This window comes from Chelonia mydas, chromosome 8 (genome assembly GCF_015237465.2).
Source record: "Chelonia mydas isolate rCheMyd1 chromosome 8, rCheMyd1.pri.v2, whole genome shotgun sequence".
Classification (NCBI taxonomy): Eukaryota; Metazoa; Chordata; order Testudines; family Cheloniidae; genus Chelonia; species Chelonia mydas.
In genome coordinates this window covers 32,937,463-32,954,432 of record NC_057854.1, presented here as the reverse complement: position 1 = coordinate 32,954,432, position 16,970 = coordinate 32,937,463, and the positions used below count along the sequence as shown (strand labels likewise).

Below are 16,970 nucleotides of genomic sequence, written 5' to 3'. Positions count from 1 at the left end.
AGCACACTATTAACCAGGCACTCTGGTGCATGGTGAGCAGCTTTGGTGGGGTTGCTTCATAATGCACTCCTAGACATACCTAGCCATCCAAATCTCCTCTTTATAAGAAGGCCAAATGGTCTTTCAATTATTGTTCTGGGCAGCTTATGTCACTGGGCCTGGAATATATTTCAGTTGGAATGGCAGGATCAGACATAAGTGTCATTATCCAGTTAAAAGCTTAGAGAGGGAAAGAAAGGGGGGTGGGGGTGGGAAGCTGAACTGATATTTGGAAAAATGAAAAATGTTTAAAATATTTCTGAAAAAAATCTCTCAGCAAATAGTCCTTCCACTCTGCTTCTGGCCAGTCTCAAACACTTCTCTTCCAGAACGTCTGAGTATGAATGAATCGTGACACGATCCTGGGAACTCTGCAACCACATCAGTTATTCTCCACATGGCATCACGCCCCACCTGCAGCTGAAGGGAGTGGAAAACTTCGCAGTTTCTAAGGCTCACCTCATTATGCCACAGTGCACAATTAGCCATGTGTGTGCATTTAATAGCTCCCCTGAGAAAGAGGGGGAAAAAAACCCCAGCAATGTCATCAAATTCACAACATTGCTTGCTGTTGATACTGAAGCTGTCTTGGAAAACTAATATACTAACTAGTTTTTCTAAGAGGTCGTGGCCAGAAAATATAGTTTATAGGAGGAAAGTGATGAAAACTAGCAGATCCTGGTGTCTGAAAAGAATCAGTGGGACAAAAGGGCAATCTGAGGCTGGAGTCAGTTTTGCTATTTCAGATGGGGATATGTCTTTCTGTAGACAAAACATTTGACTCTTCCTAAGAAGTTTCTCTCCGTAGCATTAAACTCTAGATCCTCTGGGGAAAGCTCTGTAACTACAACAGACAGCACTATAGGGGTCAAAATCTGTTCTCAGTTAAGCTTGTGTAAATCCAGTGAGTAAGCAGAATTTGGCTCCAGGCAGGGAGAGAGCATAGTCTATTGATTAGAGGCTGGAACTGGCAGTCAGGATTCCAGAGTTCGGTCCCTGGCTCTTCCCTATCTCATGTACTTTTTCTAAGCATAAGGGCTCAGGTTCCTATGTCAGTTACACTAGTTTAATCCCTCTGGATTTACACTGGTGTAAATGAAATTGGGGGCTGTCCCATGGTTTTGCTTATGTGACTGTCACAGGGCAGCATTAGCCCCTTTAAGAAGGAAGAAGCCAGTGCACCTGTGACTCATCAGCAGGTTCACTCCCAATTAGGCTTAAAAGAGGGCATGAGAGCTACAGAGGGGGGAGAAACCTAGTGAGTCAGAGCTGCCTGAGAGGAGGAGATTGGCAGATGAGAGCAGCTGAAGACAATGAGTGCAGCAAGACAGGTTTGTCTGCTGACCTCCCCAAGCCAGAGAGCTGGAGAGGGTAGAAGGCAAGAGGGAGGTGGCTTCTAGCTCTAAGCCAGAGAGACGAAGCCAAGGGACAGAGAGGGCTGAAGGCAAGGGAACTGCAGAAAAGTTTACCTACTGACACCTCCATGCTGCAGAGCTGGATCCAGGGGAACAGTGAGAGAGTCAGGGGGAGGGAGGGATGCTCTCCTGGTGAAGATGATCTCCTAGCAGAGAGGCTGTGAGAGTTCCTGCTGGGACGAGGGGGTTGCACTTCAGCTGAAATGGCCGGAGTTTGCTGCCTGAAGAACAGACAAGGGTGAGCAAGGAGCCTAGGTGTGGCGGAAGCAACCAGAGTATTGTAAAGATGCACTCCCAGCAGAAAGGCTGGAGGGGGGTTGTTCCCCCCTGGGAAGAGCGGGGTTTAAAGGACACTGGGGGTAATATGGATTATGTTCTGGGACTTTTATTACAGACTGTTTATGTGATGTTTTGCAATAAACTGGTCCTTCGAAGGGGTATTATTTAAGCAAGAAAGCATGTTGTAGAGTTCTTGAGTTATCTGAGGGAGGAAACTGAGGCAGGACACTGCAGTGTCACCCCAGGCTAGGAAGGGGCTCTCAAGAGACAGACTGATACAGTGACTAACAGCTAAACAAGTGGAAATGAAGCATATAGGTCAGGCTTTGGCACACAGTAGAATTCTCAGATGGATGACATTTCTCTGAATCATATTGGAACAGGGTGTGCTTACTGATCCAGCAAGACAGGTATCCTGACTCCAGCCAGGGCTAAAAACTGCTCATTCAAAAGAAGGTGAAAAAGCCAATAATGCAGCTAGCAAATTCAGCACCATCCGCTCCTTCCAATTCATCTAACCATCCTAGATGTAGTGTGGGAAATAGTCATCTTACCCTTACTACTGCATGAATAACCACAAATGTAATTAATGGTCAGGAAACCATCCAGCCCCCTTACAAATTCCAGCCATGTGACCTTCTGTTGCATTGAATTCCATAGGTTGACTATAAATGGAGGGTGAAGCAGTATTTTTTTATTTGTTTGGAATTTACCAGACATTAAGTTCATTGATCTATGCAAATGTTTCCACCAATTGGCCTAGACGTGCAGAGGGTTTGAAATAGCAGTGCTGTCCAGCAAAGGATTTTTAGCTAAAAAAGTCGGAGTATGAACTAGGATGAGTTCTTTCGTTAGTTATATTCACTTCATTTGAAGACCTACCATTGTTGTCCTAACTGTCATGTTTATCACTGGATGAAAGTCTCGCCATGAAATTTCTGCATTATCCCAGCATTTTCCATCAGAGAACTTACTTTATGAGCTCATTAATTTTTCTATTAGTACCTCCTTAGCTATAATCTCTCAAACATTATTGAGATGTTGACATCAGCCTCTGACTGGCTTAGGATGCCCACCTCCATTGCTCACCTGTTGCATTTTCAAACAAATACCTTTATTCTTTTTCCCATGCTGTCTCTCACGCTTGGGAGGAGGTCCCCATAAACAACCACAGAACTAATGCATTATCCTCCTTCAAATCCCTCCTTGAAATTCACATTTTCTGTGAGGCCTGCAAAAAACTTGATACTGTTTAGCCCAGTGGTGTAATTATTACTCCATTAGAGGTTTCCATCCTCGGGTGTGACTGGCCAGGATCAATAAGTGCCACTTGATTGCTCTGCTGTGCTCTCCTATCAGCTGGTTTGATTTATTCTCCGATCCACTTTTCTTTCAGTTGTGTCATGGGAATCACTAGAAACTATCTTCTTGGGTGATGCATTCCCACTTCCTCCTCATCCTTTCTCTTGGTGTAGATTTTTGCTCGTGTTGGGAAAGCCTCCAAAAGGTCAGTATGAAACTGGCTTTGGATGTTTATACAGAGATTATCCAAACTATGGGTTACTTGAGTCTGCAAAACTTGGCTGGAAATCTTGTGACAACAGACTTTATCAATAAATGTTTGTCTCCATCTGTTGTTCCAGGCCCAGCCACAGAGCAGCTTTTCTCCTAGTGTTTTGTGCTTCCGTTCCTGGTCCTGCAAACACACATCTGAACATTGCTGAAACTCACAAAAAACTCATTGCAGACTGAGTTCAGCTGTAAAACTGGTCAAAGGTCCAAAGAGGTTCATATTTTATTTGAACTGATTCACCTATCTTTAGTTTCTGCCTCATAAATCTCTGGAAAGTACATTCTGATTGATCAAACAACCTAGCTGTCTTTTCTGCTATGAACATGCACTTGTAGCTCATATTGCTTTCATGGGAACTGCAACAATGCTAGACTAGACTCCAGAAAATAGGGGGACAAATCGCTTCTTAGATTAACTGCATGGACATCCATAGAGATGAACACCAGGGATGAACTTAGCCCATGTATCTCAGAATGAAAAAGATACCAGTGATGTAACAGGTAGTCAGTGACATGTTTGGAGTCTGTTCTGAGGTGTCTTTTGACTTTGTGTATACTTATATCACGTTGATCTTCCTTCCTAGTTGATCTCCACTGTGCATATTTCAGGAGCTAAATGTGAACTTGACTGAGGACATGGATAGATCCAGTATATCATTAACAAATATCCCTTCTTCATTTCTCTGTCTAGACTCCTCCAAGTCCACCTACTCCAGTCACTCCTTGTATTACTTGAACTGATCACTTTCATGTCTCTTATTACATTAGGGATGTGCAAATGTCAACTGGATAGAATAAGGATCCACCTGAATTTTTGCCGGAATATAAAATGCAAATGCAACTTCAACACAGATCAAACTCCTTCTGGGAGTTCAAAAGTGTGATTTAATTTTTTAAAAACTGTATAACTTTTATTGTGTGCTTAACATTTCCGGATGCTAGGCAAGGCTGGAAAGAAAAAACTGAGGGAATGGTTGATCTTGTAGTATTTCTGATTTGATTGGAAAATACACTAGGAACCACCAGAAATCACCCAAAGAAACCCGTTTTTATGATTTCAGCATAAATCTGTTTTCAGGACAAGACTATAAAGGCAGGAATGAGAGGGTGGCTGGTGTCATCATATAAACGTCCTGCCAGAACTTGGGGTCTGATCCTACAAAGCATTGGGTGCCCTCAGTTCCAACTGACCATGAACCTTGTAGGCTAAGGCGCTTACGAAGTAATCCGGGAGAAATTGTCAGCCAGCCTCTGCTCTGTTTGTGGATGGATATAAGTGTATAACCCGCTTATGGGCTTGACCAAATGGGGCCTTTGCATGTACAAATATGTATAGGCAGTAATAGTCTGCTCCAAAGCCCAATGAAAGCCATGGGAGTCTTTCCGGTGGCCTTGAATCAGGACCTAAGGCCTCTTCAGCAAAGCACTTTGAGCATGTGCTTCAGTCTCATTGACTGTGATAGGATTTAAGCATTTGTTTAAGTGCTTTGTTTAGTCAGGACTTAAGTGCTATGTTTTTGCCCACACTAAGGGACGTGCCTGCAAATTTTGCAACAAAGACCCATTGAAAATCTGGGCCTGAAAGTGTAGTGAGGAATCAATAGTATGAGAAGTAGGCCCATATAGGAGAACGACAGACCTTCTGAGCCAATAGGTTCTTATGTCTATGTCTAGACCAGAGATTTGGATATTTTCAGATTAGCTTTGGATAAGCCTCTGTACTTTTGGATGCTTCTCCTAAACAGATCTAGCCTCTAAAGAGCTTGAGGCTCATCCATCACTAATTTTCATATGAATTACATTAAAAACCCTTAAGCTGAAATATGTCTTATTTTAAAAATAGACTAATAAAACAATAAATCAGAAGGAAAAGCAAGCTGAAAAAAAATGTAGAAAACAGATGAAAAGCAATGGGGAAAAGTGAACTCCATAAGAATACCATACATGCCAAGCCCTTCAAATGTGATTTCCTGCATACTGCACTTTTAAAAAGCATGATATTACAACATGCTCTCACATCCAAGGGCCAAAAATATGAAAGAATAAAGCCTTGTTTGAACTTGGGGGTTGAATAGGTTTCATCTGACCCATCTGTGATTGGATCTTAAACGTAGGACATGTCAGATGATTTTCCACTCAATGAGCGTCTGTACCACTCCCCTGTCTCTCTTCCCCACCCTCTTTGTGAACAGATAGTGCTGACACACTTCCTGTTATGGACTACTGGGTACAGCTCCCGAGCAGCCTGGCACTGAAATGCATGTGGGTTGGGCAGAGGACTTCAAAAGCAACTTCTGGCACATGGAAAAATATTTCGAAGTGAGCTTGGGTAGTTCCCAAAATGACCTGCTCCAAGCAAGTAGAAAGAGAGCTTATATTCTCTTGTGTGAAAGACCCAGATCCTTTAAAGAGCCTGCCAGAGATTTATGAAATACTATGTTATTGCTGAGAAAGACTGACAGTTGAAATAACCACTGGCAAAAATAAAAGGGCATAAACATGATGCAAAGATACCAGTTCAGAATTAGCTGGAGACTGCATGATTTTAACTGCCCAGAATCTAGAATATATGCGTGGCTGTAGTGAATATTCTGTTTGTTACAAATGCACTTGTTCCATATCCAATTAATCACAGTCAGAACAAATATTTGATGAAAGCTACAGAGGACAAGAATAAGGCTAAATGTCGCTAATGTGAATAAATTAGCAGGTTTAGCCATTGCTAATACAGCTTTTGAAGTCATCCAGTTCACGCAGTTTTTCTCTGCACTGAGGAAGTTCGCTGCATAATAAAGGAAATGTTAGGAACTAGGAAGGAAAAAAAATAGGGTGAAAGAGTACACATTGTACCTCAGCATAGGAATAGCACTTGCCAGCATCCCTGGGAAATTCGACAAATGTAGTGTTGAGACTGAATGGGGTGCCAACAATGCTTTGTGACCTATATTTAAAAGCAGATACAATGTCATGCATTGAGTAAACTTACATAGAGGGCCAGAAGTTTAGCTGTTATAAATCAGCCCCTCTCCATTGGCCTTCAGTGGAGCTAGACTGAGTCTCATCAACTAACACTGTGGCCCAGTATGTTTCCTACACGTATCTTTTTCTTATCAGGAGCATCAGAGGCCAGCCGTTTATTGCTACGCATCTATAAATGTGCGTGACTGTTCTGGCATGAGACAGGGTAAAGAAAACGTGAAATGTTAATGGCATGTGGTGGCATTTCTCAACAGGTTCCAATCTTCTGCCTAGTGTTTCCCGCATTTTCCACCTCTTTTGAAACTCTCAGGATACTGCTGGGCTGCCCTGTCAGGGCGGTGGGAGGTATCGGGAATGTTTGGGAGGACATAATATGACATTCTCTTCTGTAAAGAGCATGGTAGGCACCGTATCCATGAGCCAAAGTGCACTGATGTTGATGGAAATCCTCTTGTTGGCTCCAGGGGGTTGTTGCTCCGGCCCTTTGTGTGCTGTGCTGGAGGAGACACAGGATTGTCCCTGTCAGAGCTGGGACACAGCGTCTCATTTCCACTGGTGACATTTTTCCTCTCAAAATTGTGGTTTTGCTGGAAATTTCTGCATGACAAATCTCTTCCAGGAGTCAAAGTTCTGCAAGACTGTGCTGGATGGCTGTAAGGACGGGTAACCGTTTACCCTGAGCAAACCAGTTTGAACTTTGGCCAGCGGTGACTACAAGCTGTTACCTTCTTCTGTAGGCTATTTGGTGGCAGCCATTGTGAAATGAGTGGGAACGCTGTAGTCTAGTTTCTCATGCACTGGTGTCCATGTTGCAGAAACTGGAACCTGTTGACAAGTCTGGGCAGTGAGGCCACAGTTTGAGTGGGTGACAGTCACAAGCTGTCATTTCATCCCCTAAGCAAGGTCTCAAGGTGGGTTTTGTGGGAGGGTGGGGGGAGCTTGCTGCCCAGGCTGTGCCTGTTAGGGGATAAAGAGGGGACTTCAGCCTCTGGGGCTGTCAAACCAGCACTTTTCATCAACTGTAAATCCACTCCTGATTTTTCTACTGTAAATCCTCCTATTATTCCACCAGCTCTAGCACTAGATAATCTCCCCATGTCAAAAACATTTACCCTGGTGGCCATTTGATGACCTCTCTTGTCAGCAGCTCTAATTAGGAAGTCTCTCTCCTTATCGAACCTCACTCCTTTAGCTTCAGGCCATTTCTTATCATACATCTTTGACCAATCTTGAAGGAGCGTTCTGTCCTTCTTTAAGCTATGTTTCCTCTTTCATATTTGCACAGAGCTGTCATGTTCCCCTGGTCCCTCCCTTAGCTAAAGTACCTATAAACTTTCCTCATATGTCAGCCCCTCCAAGGCTCTTCTCTTGGTTACTTTTCTCTGTAGCCTTTTTAATTTGAATGGAGGTGCATGGGTGGGATGGCGACCAAAATTGTATGTAAATGGGACCTCAGCAAGGCTGTGTCCAAAGGAAAACAGCACTCATTCAGTCTTGCAAACAATCACTTAAAATAAATTTATGGACTGTTTTTTCTGTGGGAATTGGCATTTGGAACTCCTTAAGCCATCTACTTTATAAAGATTCAAGAAAAATATGCAGAGTTACTTAGAAGCCAGGGACAAGATGCTTAACGATAATGATTCCTGCTCACATAAGACTGAACAGGGAGTGAGGGTGAGGTTTTCCCGAATGGCACGTTAGCAGGGTTCTTGGGTGGTTTTTCTTTTTGTTTTCATTTTTCATCCTCTGCAGCATTAAGTAGAGATCGTGCTTTGGATTCAAGGGAACACTTTGTGATGAAATTATTCTGTTAAGGGACGCATGTGCTCAGATGAGAATAATGAGCTCTGCCCTCTTCTGCTGGACATGGCATGATTAGCAAGAAAGAGATGGTCCTGCAATAAGTCAGCAGCAGGAACTGTGTTCTCTGTCGGATGTGCTATGGCCTGTCATTTCCTGTATGCTTTCTGGAACCTTTGTGTTCTATGCATCTACTTTAATATCTTTGGGTGGTGACTGTGACCCTCTGTGCAACTCTAACCCACTATTGTAAGTGCTACAAGGTGAAAGGGAGACCTTTTTTAAAAAAAAGTGTTATTCTCATCTGAAAAGTGACTATAAAATGGCATAGCAGGGCAGAGGGTATCAGCATATATTGTTTCTTAGTGACTTCAGGTCAGATTTGCTCAATTACAGGTTTTCTAATTGTCACACCAGGCTCTTTCTGACATACAAAGATTAAACAAGACAAATTGTGCCCTCAGTTACACCTGTTCAACGCTATTGTCTTACAAAATAATTTCCCCTGCAGAGCCAGGCCAGATACAGGAGAGGAACCGGGATTGTATTCTGGCTCATGCATCACCAACAGAGTCATACATTCCGCTGAATTCTGCTGCAAAAAACCTTGAATAACTTGGAGGCGGCCTTATTTGCAAAGCAAATGTTGTTATTGTGGCCACTGTGTGTCAGTAGAGAGAGGATTGTGTCAGTTATATGGAATCCCTTGTGAATTAAGCCCTGCCACTTTACTGATGATTTATATAGCAAACAAGTGCAGGGTGCTATGTACAAGCACTTAGTGGTTACAAGAGATAGTTTAGAGTTTGCAGGTGTTTACATGGCGGAGAAGCATTTACAATTGAGACATGCCAATGATATTTACAATGCTGTCAGAATATTTCCTGCTGCCAATCCCTGTGGTATTAATCTACCCTCACGGGTTGTGCTTTGAAGTGTAACTGAGTTGTAAAGAGGGTTCCTCTAGTTAATATCTCATTGTTCTGTTAGCTCAGGTTGGCAGGAGCAACTCCCACTGTAAATTCAGTGCTGCTTTAAAGGACCTTAAACTCCAAGTTTCATCTTTGCTGTTAATTTTGTTTGTGGCTTGGGGAAATTGATTTTCATCTTGGCAAGGCTACCCATCCCCATTTTGCTTATATACCACTTGGATAAAATATGGCTCTGGCAAGCTCACTGCCATGACCACAACAAATAGCAACCTTTGTTGTAGCCAAGGGAGCTGACAGATGTTCATGTTGTTGTTTGTGAAGAGAGACAACAGAGCCTCTCTTGCAAAGGGAGAGCTAACGTTGTTTTTCTTGACCGTTTTCCATCTCTTTCTTGCAGCCACCTAGCTGTAGTGCAGATGGTGTAAAGAGAGGCGGGGCTGATTAAAACCAACGTTCGGCCTGGGATGTGAAATGGACAGCTCCTCACATTGTGTGGCAGGAGGCCGAGGAAGAGCCATTCATTTTCCTGAGGTACTTTTCCTGAGGCACTTGTTGCTCATAGATTCCAAGGCTAGAAGGGGGCACTGGGATCATCTAGTCTGACCTTCTGGGTGATGCAGGCCAGAAACTTGCCCCACAGTAATCCCTAGAGCAGAGCTGTTACAAAGGTATCCAATCTTGATTTAAAAATTGTCACTGATGGAGAATCCATTTTGCCATAGAAACTTTTATTTCAAGCCCCCAACCAGACAGGTGACTGTGAATCAGGATCTCCTGTTGCTGTTACCCTGCAGCAGCTCTCAGAACAGGGGGGAGTGTCTGTTGGCAGAGAGAAAGGGCTAGGCTATGACTGACTGGGCTATGTGCCCATGCTAAGGACTAAGAACCCCCCCCTTTTGCTCCTCTACCTAGATTCCCTGACTCTTGATCCCAGATGGGTAGACAGGTGTTATGCACCTGATTCCACAGCCACCTGCTCTAGGTGGGGGGAGTAACACGCAAAACCTTGGCTTCTCTACTACTCACCAGTGCAGCTGATCCAGCATGGAGTTATCCAAATCTGCTGCTGGCCACCTTCCCCGTGGAAGGAAGAATCAGGAGAGTTATAGCTCAGAGGGGTCTGTCTGCGGCACAGAGAATCCCGAAGCTACTCTTTGGTTGGTATGATTTGTTTCGCCCCTTCCCATGGCTCTGCCTAAGGACACAGATTAGCCCATATTCTTTCCCCATTATCCATCATTCTTCTGCCTCCAAATACATTGAACAATTATTTTCTTTGTGTTGCTGACAGTTTTTAAAGCACCAAAATGACCGAGGAGCTGAAGTCCCATTTTCCAAAGAGACTTAGTTCTCAGAAGTCTAAGGGCCAGATTTTTAAAGGTGTTCAGGCACCTAGCTGTGGGGTAAATGCCTTGAAAAATCTGGCCCATTACCTCACTGAAAGTCTGTTGGACTTAAGCACCTAAGTCACTGTGGGGGGCCTTACAAATTGTACTCTGAAGCTTTTTGTTCAGTTGTTCAATTGCTTTTTGGATGAGAGACCACCTCTCTCCCCTTACACCCCAAAATAAAAATGTGGCAAACAACAAAGGAGTAGGACCAAAGCTTCATGTTGTACTCCTTTCTCTTCCTTTGGCCACTTGAGATGCGGCCTTCCCAGTGGTGCTTCTGTCCTCTGATTTTTTAAATGGCTCTGCTCTCCATGCAAACTTCACACTACCCAAAAACCCATGTTTCCCATATTTACATTTGATGTCATTAGTGGGCAGAAGGTTTGAAGATTTGAACTGGATAAAGCACTTGAAAGCCTGGGTGCTTATTCAAACTGTCCAAACCTTTGGTGATTCTCTTCCCATGCCCCTTATCGATGTTGCAGTAGCAGCAAACTTGGGGGATGGGAGAGGCTGTTGGCAACTTCCCTCTCTTCCCTATTGCCCAGGTAAAACCCTTGAGGGGCAAGGCTTAAGGATGAGCCAGAAGAAGGGCTGATCAATCATGTGCCACACTAATTGTATCAGCAGAAATGCTCTGCCCACCTTTTAGCAATGAAAACAGGTCTGTGAAATGTACAAAATGCTAATGAAATTTTCTGGTTGGCTTGAAGTAAGGGCCTGATTCTGCCAGCTGTACTTTCACTGAGTAGTAGCTTACAAGGGACGTAAACAACTTTTTATTTAGAGGGTCTAGAGTTAAAAAAAATAATGAAATAGCTGCTGAATATCACTTTAATGAGTAGTTTTGTACCATGACTTTATTTGTCCAATTTTAATAAAGTGAGATAAATGCAAACAGAGTTTCCTTTATTTACTAATGCAATCATTACATTCTGGGGGTCTAACACCCCCTCAAGCCTCCAGTTGTCTACAGCCATGCTTACTCTGCTAGGCCCACATTAATTTCACTGGGACCGTCCATGGAGTGATGGTGGCAGGCAGTGATTCTGAACTAACAGGATGAGATAAATGGGTTTTCAAATCTTCATTCTGTGGCTACTTCATAAAACAGCAATCTTCTTAGAGACTGTCTCCTCTTCACATGTCCTAACATCCCCCCTTCCCCAAAGGACTAGCTCCAGGCAGCAGAGCTTGATAGCCAGAGGACTGCCAGGTGAGTTACTGTTGGTGAGAAAGAAGCTTTCAAGCCACAGAGTTCTCCTTCAGGTCTAATATCCTTCTAATATCCTGGGACTGGTATGGCTTCATTGACATTGGATTAATATCATTTTAGGGAGGATGAATAATATTGGTAGACAATCTTGTGACTTAGAACAAAGGAAATTGAGCCTCATGCTTCTGGGTGTAAATGAAGGAATCAGAATTCTTTGTTAGAATTTGTGACGTCCTTACACACTAAATGGACTAGAACATGCATATGCTGTACCATAGATTACAGATTCCAAGGCCAGAAGGGACCATCATGATCATCCAGTCTGATCTCCTGTATAACACAGGCCATAGAATTTTCCCAAAATAATTCCTAGGGCAGCTCTTTTAGAAGCATGTCCAATCTTCGGAAAAAAAGCAAACATAAGCGGGGAAGAATCACTAGTGAAGGCATTATTTTGAAAAGCCACAGATATCCAGTTGATAACTACCTTTTTGGTGTCGTCACCCATCTCTCCTGGGAAGTGGGCTGAGTAGTTCTACTGAAGTGGTAGGCTGCAGTTCAGGTTTAGAAGAAAATAATACTCTAGAGAGCAAAAATGGGGATGGACAGTAGCACTGATCAGAAGCAAAAGGTGAATTTGAGTCTACACTGGCCATTACCTTCTCTCTGAAAACATAATTGCTTCCTATCTCCATGGTACAGAGCTCACTGATGGGCAGAAACTATAGAATTGTTCTGTTTATTTTATAGTTTAAGAAATTACACACGGCCTGTTTCCAGAGGCCATTGCCTTCAGTGAGTGCTGGAGTTGGCCTCGAGAAAACACATTTTTCAAGAACATGAATGTGACAATGGAGCCATTATTAAATCTTGGGATACTTTCCAGCAGAGCCAACTGTACTACTGCCCACCCCACTAGTAACCAGTGGATTGGAGTATATTAGTCACAGCACGAACCTGCTATGGTAAAATTGCCATGACGACATATGTTAATACTAGTGCAGTTAGCCAGAGATAATTCAGCACTATTAACACATTTACCATGGCCCGGTGCCATTATTCCCAATGAAAATTCTCACAATCCATACTCTCTACAATGCACACATGCTGTTCACTGTGTGCTGTTCCCTACCACATGAAGTAGAGCTTAATTCTCATTCCTGAAAATTTAGGATGTCCTAGAAAGCAGCTGTCTCTGGCACCAGATCTGGGACAGATGTTGCTTAGAATGTAGCACATGGCCACATCCTCTGGTGTGGCAAGGTCATGCTTAACTCAGGGAAAACAGATGTGGCTTTAAGCTACATCTATGTTCCCTTGAGCATGAAGCTGGTCCAGTTCTTGGTGTAAGTAAGGGCTGCTCTAAATTCCCATGGGCCATTCTAGGAAGCTGAGGCTTGCTGGGTTGTAACCACACCCTGGTCACTGGAAAATGCCCTCTGCACTGTGGACTTATAGGAGGGCCAGTCAGAGCACACCTAAGGGTCTGGCCCTAAATATCTTTCCCTTAAGTTGCCCAGTTTTCATGTTACCACATGTGAAACTCATCAATACCTAGCTGGCCAAGGGTCAGTGCCATGTGGTCTAGTGATCCAACATGGGATGATTTCCTACAGCCTAGTGGTGTATCATAATTAATTATGAAAAGGAAAAAAACCTCCTTATAGTCCTGGTGTGTGGAAAGACAGGAAAGCAACCCTGAAAGTGCCCAATGGCATGGGTTGCACTAGTTTAATTGGCATATCCTTTATTTTACAATAAAAGTCACACAGACATATTTAGGATATTTAACTACAGTATAAATCCACTTAAAAAGCCTGTAAGTGGGTGAGATTCACCACTGTTCAGGGCATGTGAAACTCAACAATACCTGCTTGGCCCAGGGTCAATGCCCCCTTCCCCCATGGTCTATCAGTTCAGCCCCATAGCAGCAGCAATGCAGGGAGTCAGAGGAGACAGGCTCTCAGCTCACTGACTTCTTCCTAAAAAAAGCATAGAAATCACAAGCTGTTTGACTGCATGGACAACTCCTAGCTTTAATTATGAGGTTTATGAAATTCATGAATCCCTGGTCAGCTGGGACCACAATGCAGACTTACCCATGATTGCTTCCACTGTAAATCTCACCTAGGGTCTGACTCTGCCACCCTCACTCACCTACTCCTCTCATAATCCCTTGATTTCAGCAAAGTAGATTATGACTTGGACAATGCACTTATGCAGGGGAGCAATGGGGAGTAACTCCCTGCCCCCGCGAGTATGCCTCATGCAGGTACCTGAACCGTGGGTCAGGATGAGTAAGAGTGTGCTGTAGACTCAATACTGTCCCCCAAGTGGAGTTGCTGTGTGGAGCCTTATCTTAACATTCACTCCCATTGTGATTGACTCATGTGGCTTGTTCTATGCTGCGCAGTGCTATTTGTTACTGAATTTGTCTCCCGATTGTTGCCTTTCACTTGCTGAATTGCTGAAAAGAATGACAAGCCTGCTAGTGCTTTCACAGCCCGGTGGTACTGAGCCGCACTTTCTGCATATCTTTCCAGTACAAAAAATCTCAGCCCTGTACTGTGTTATGGCTACTGTTCTGATGCTGCCATAATTTGGCATGAAAGCAACTGCCTTAAAAGAGCACTGAAGCCAAAGTGTGGAGTGGAAAGGCAGATCAGTGATGGTCTCAGAGCTGAGCTGTTTTAGGTAGATAGAGCAAGTAAGACACTCCCACTAATCGAGGAGAGAGACCCCAGATTCCTCCATGGAATGGACGTAGTTCAGAATAGCTGGAAGCCCTATCTTGACATAAGAGTTAATCGGGCATGAAGTTGCTTATCCTGTCACTCCTTTCAAGCGTTTTCATATCCAAGAACAGTAGGTGGACCAGCGAGGAAAACAAACACGTAAGAATGCAGAGGAAGTCCTATTGCCTCTCTAGAATGCCATGCAGTGGGCAAAATATTTACGAATTATTTATAGATGAAAAATCTAACCACTTTCATCATATCATGGGTTTTTGATATTTATTTTTATCTGGTCTCTAGCCCTGAACAACAAAGCACTCAGTCACATCCTTCACTTTAAGCAATCCCATCACTATTCCCTGTCCAGCAAAGCATTTAAGCATGGCCTTCAATTCCACTGAAATCAATCAGATTTCAGCACGTGCTTGAAGTTAGACACATGCTGATGTGCTTTGCTGCATCAGGGCCTCTGTGCACCTACGACAGACTGCCCAGGGTGCTCTCCTTCCCTCTTGGCTCTGGCCTGGGAGTGAGCTGGATAATAATAAGAAGCAAGTTAAACTGCACCATTGTTTATGATCTAGCTCACATAGTGTCCTTCCACACCAAGCTGCTCAGGGTGAGATTGGATTGCTCCCTTGAATAAGTACCTCTCACTTGATTACGCTTTGCAGGATCTGGACCTCCTGAATTGCATGATCCCTTTGAAAAATAATTACTTTGTGAACTTTTAGGGTCCATTGCAAGAGGGATGTGGAGCACTTTGCAATTCCTGTTGGGACCAGTCTTGCAAACTGATGAATTCCATTAGTTCTCAGCACTTCACAAAAGGTGCCCAGCTTTGAAGGAACAAGGACAATGGGAGTTACAGGTGCTCAGTACTTCTTCGGATTTAGTCCCTATTGAACGTATTTACTCAGAAAATTTTCCATATGGTAGAGGAGGCAGTGGGGGAGTTAAATACACACAAATGTACATTTAATGATAGCACGTCATAGTGCACGTTGCAAAGCCAACATCAGTGATCAGCAACTGGCCACAATATTTCCATTTCAGTGGGCAGTTAGTTTCTAGCTTTAACCTCTATAGCTTGTTCACATACATCCAAATAGTACAGAACCTCCCCAGCTGGTATGAATGGTCCCTGTTTCACATTTTAAGAGTTCTCTCTGAATTAACGTACAGAGCCTTCCAACAGCAATCCCCTCCCACGTCAGATATTTGAAGATCACCTGGCAGTGCATAATCCATTGTGTTTATTGCACTCTTTCTAGCTCTGCTATGTGTATATTATTACACAATATACTGCTAGGACTCTAGCATCATCATCTTCCCATGTAAAAGTTTGTGTCTTGCAAAACCTTTAGTTTTGTCAAATCAGAAAAGGAATAAAAGGCAAAATTCACTCCTGCCATAAGTGTTACGGTGTAAATAGAGGGATGACATGAAATGCAGGGATAAATTTTGGTCCATTGAATCTATAATTTTATAGGACAGACATCAAACAATAAACTCTTCCAGACTATCTTAAATACATGACGTTAAACTCTGCAGTCTATTATTTTTAGACAACATTTCCGTTGGCTCACTAGTAAGTGGAAGTTCTTGGAATAGTTACTTTTTTTTCTTGACCGTGAGCATTACCAACCAAGCTTCTTTTGCAGGACAGGGTTATTATTGCTCTGATTCTTAAATAGAGTCCAATTCCTGCAGTAGGCTACTCTTCCTGATGGGATTATATATTTTTCTTATAGCTATCCTGTCATTGCAAACACAGAATAATGCCCCCCACCCCAGCTACAAACACAAAACATTCAAAAAGCCAATGGGAACAACTAATGGTATTAGTCATCATGGGTATGTCAGACATTCTTTGACACTATTATGCTAATATGTATGTGTCAAGGTTCCTTCCCCACTCTGAACTCTAGGGTACAGATGTGGGGACCTTAATGAAAACCTCCTAAGCTTACTTTTACCAGCTTAGGTTAAAACTTCCCCAAGGTACAAACTATTTTACCCTTTGCCCTTGGACTTCCACTGCCACCACCAAACTTTATCTGGGTTCCTGAAAAAATGTAGTTTGGAAACGTCTTTCCACCCAAAATCCTTCCAACTCTTGCACCCCACTTCCTGGGGAAGGTTTGCTAAAAATCCTCACCAATTTGCATAGGTGACCACAGACACAGACCACAGCGAACCCTTGGATCTTAGAACAATGAAAAAGCATTCAGTTTCCTTACAAGAAGACTTTTACTAGAAGTAAAAAAGAATCACCTCTGTAAAATCAGGATGGTGAATACCTTACAGGGTAATTAGATTCAAAACATAGAGAATCCCTCTAGGCAAAACCTTAAGTTACAAAAAAGACACACAGACAGAAATATTCATTCTATTCAGCACAGCTATTTTCTCAGCCATTTAAAGAAATCATAATCTAACACATATCTAGCTAGATTACTTACTAAGTTCTAAGACTCCATTCCTGTTCTGTCCCCGGCAAAAGCATCACACAGACAGACACAGACCCTTTGTTTTTCTCCCTCTTCCCAGCTTTTGAAAGTATCTTGTCTCCTCACTGGTCGTTTTGGTCAGGTGCCAGCGAGGTT

The 16,970-nt window shown here is 43.1% G+C and overlaps 1 long non-coding RNA gene across 1 annotated transcript in view; it reads left to right on the top strand.

Moving 5' to 3' along the window:
- Window positions 1-1,301: 1,301 nt before the first annotated feature.
- Window positions 1,302-16,970, top strand: part of LOC122461421 — a 52,690-nt gene continuing 37,021 nt past the window's right edge. Inside the window, exons 1-2 of the long non-coding RNA XR_006283295.1 lie at window positions 1,302-1,370; window positions 9,417-9,550. This is a non-coding gene — a long non-coding RNA (uncharacterized LOC122461421). The remainder of the gene's footprint in view (window positions 1,371-9,416; window positions 9,551-16,970) is intronic.